Source organism: Poecilia latipinna, unplaced genomic scaffold, assembly GCF_001443285.1.
Source record: "Poecilia latipinna isolate Pla-1442-1.1 unplaced genomic scaffold, P_latipinna-1.0 Scaffold5250, whole genome shotgun sequence".
Lineage (NCBI taxonomy): Eukaryota > Metazoa > Chordata > Actinopteri > Cyprinodontiformes > Poeciliidae > Poecilia > Poecilia latipinna.
The window spans coordinates 1-2,985 of record NW_015117866.1 but is presented as its reverse complement, the minus strand read 5'-3'; positions in this window follow the sequence as shown (position 1 = coordinate 2,985).

Sequence of the window (2,985 nt, the reverse complement as noted above, 5' to 3'; positions counted from 1 at the left end):
AGTCTTTAAAGGGTGATTGGTTGTTTTATGATATTTGGGGTTTTACATGCGGAGAAGTGGATCCTTAGGAAATAAAGAAAATCAGCTTTACACTGAAACAGGAAACAGATGGAAACACGAGTTTGTTCCTTAAGATTTTGTCCTTTTTTCACTTCAGATTAAATAATTTTTAAATACAGAAATAAAAATGAAATTATTCAGACTTGATAGTTTGTTGGGAAACAGGAAAGAAACCACAGACGTCCATCACAGCAGTTTGAAATAAAACAACTTTCTGATCATTTCTGGTGAAGAGCTGAACCCAACTTCATCAAAGGTCACGACCTCTGAACCCTGAAGGAAACAACAAAGTCCTGGAGGAATAAATATGCTGCTGGATAAAACGTGGTTCATTCCAGAGCAGAAAAATTGATTTAAGATGCTTTTCAGGAGTTTGTTTAGATGTAAACAATGTTTTTCTTATTATTCTGGACTCAAAATGTGTAAAACTACTTTAACTGCATCTTATTCATAATCTTCCAACGGGGCCAGAACTGCTTCTGACTGCAGTCTGGATTAATGTAGAGATCATTGGTCATTTGGCAATGGCTGATCAGGCGATCGATTATTGATAAGAAGCTGTTTAATGTTCCAATCAGGTTCTGTGACTGAGGCCTGGAGATTATCCCTCAGGTCAGCCGGACGTCCAGCAGTAGAATAAGTGACTTCCTGTTGAAAGGGGGCGGGGCTACGTGATGTCACCAGCTAACGTGTGAATGTGTTGGTGCTGCTCTGGGTGATGCAGCAGGTTGGTGTGGAAGTTCTTCCATCTTCATGTTTTTGGTCAGACTTCGAGGCATGGCCACGCCCACCTGCTGTGATGCAGCTAAAAGCTTTTGATAACTTTGCATCAGATTAAAAACAGATTTTTAGAAATATTTCATGTTAATTCTAGAAAATGTGAATTGAACACATGGATGGAGTCGAGTATTAGCTGAGGCTCCACATCCCACCAGCAGTGAGGGAGGAACCGATTTGTCAGGGAAATGAAAGCGCCTGTGATTCATGACCTTCACTATGTAAATAAAAATGTTTTGAATTTGAAAATTATCAGGTGTGCTGAATATATGTGCTTCCTCGGCAGATTTTCCTACAGTAGCATGTCTAGATAGCTGTCTGTCGGTGCTACTTTTAAAATAATTATCATGTTTACATACCAAAGACCTTAGCAGTTAATGTTAAATACTGATTTCTGATTATCATATTTAAGTGACAGGATTTAAGTTGTGCTTAGCAATGATACGTAGCATTTGAAAAAATATGAGAATGACAAAAACTCTTAGAAAAGCACCTGAATCCCCGTTTAAAATCACCAGCTTGTATAAAAGCACTAAAATCCTTCATGAAAACAGTGTGAAGGTTTTAATATGTAAAGCTAAATAGTTTTACCAGAGTTAGCTACACCAGAGTCCTTCATTTGAATATAGCTATAAAATATAGTAATGAATGTTGACTTTTAACTCAAAGTCCTCAAGTGACAGCTACCATCATCCTGTAGTCATGTGACTACTGAGGGATTCTGGGTAATTAAGAGAATTGAAATTGCCTTTCCATCAACTAAAAGGCAATTTATTTCACCTATTTATATTCAGCAGAAAATAAAAGCCATATCAGAATATTTCACACACTACACAAATATCAGTCAGAATGTGACGGGAACCTGTGAGGAAAGGCAGATCCTGTAAGAACCACAGTAGGGATCATTTTCACGGATCACAGAAACTGCGTTTAAGGGTGACACTAAAAATCCAAGGACTTAGCTACCAACAGCTAAAAACTTTCTGCCATATTTTCAGGATCTCTTTCCTGGTCTTTAACTGCTATTTGTCCATTTGTCCACACAGTCCTTTGGTAAGCTAACTGTAGCATCACGCTTTCAGCTCCCGTCACAGCAAATCAAAGGTTATTTACATGCAGTACCTCGCAGACCACAAGGGGGCGCCTGCAGACCGCCAGTGGTCGACAAAGATTGTTCTAATAGATTGTGAGCGGAGATGAGGTCAGAGGTCAGATTCTGAGGTAAACCCTCAGAGGAAAGGAAACGGACTGAAATGTTCTGATGTCTCTCTGGACTCCCCACAGCGAACCTACAACACCGGCCAGTGAAAGCAACTTCCTGTTCATACACTGGAAGTCTGGAAAACCTGACAAAAGCACCGCCACCAGCGTCTGTGCAGTGGCTCATTCCGAACAGTCAGGAAGCTGGGAGGACGAGTACTGCAACGTTTAGAAAGCGTTTATTTGTTACGAAGGTAAACCTCCAGCAGGATTCAACTTTACTTTGGTAAAAACATTTTAAATGTTCAAATAAAAAAAACAAATGCAGAAACTAAGAAAAGGTTTGAAAGTGAGACTTTCTATGACGAAGCCAGAACAGCCTCACCTGCAGAGCTTGGAGTGCTTTACAGATCCTGAAAGTGAGATTTGTAACCAGGCAGAAATAAGACAGATAATGAATGTAGAAAACTGGCCTCAAAGTGTCAGATCAGCAACCTGGAGGGGTTAAAGGTCGCTCAGTTACAGCACCTTTCAGAAACCCAACAGGTGAGACGTCTGCAGACAAAAGTCATTTTTAAATCTCAGCATCTCGTTGTTTTTAATACCTTCAGTGAGTTAAAAATGAACGTAAAGAATCCAGACGGATGTCCAGTCTGGTCATTTTCTCGGGTCTTTTCCGTGTTTTCAGTTTGTTGGATAAAATCATAAATCAGTGAATCAGAACTGATGCAGCTTTTCTCCATCAGCTACAGTAAAACTGAAGGTTCTGAAAGTGAAGCTGGTCAGAACCGCCAGTCTGGACCTGGACGGTCCTGCAGTGCTGGTGGACATGCTGAAGCAGGTAAACAACATAAACACGTCAAAACGTTTCTGATGAGACAACATGAAGCTGCAGCACGTTTCAGGTCCAAACCAGGATTTCAGGATCCAACAGAACCAAAGATTCTC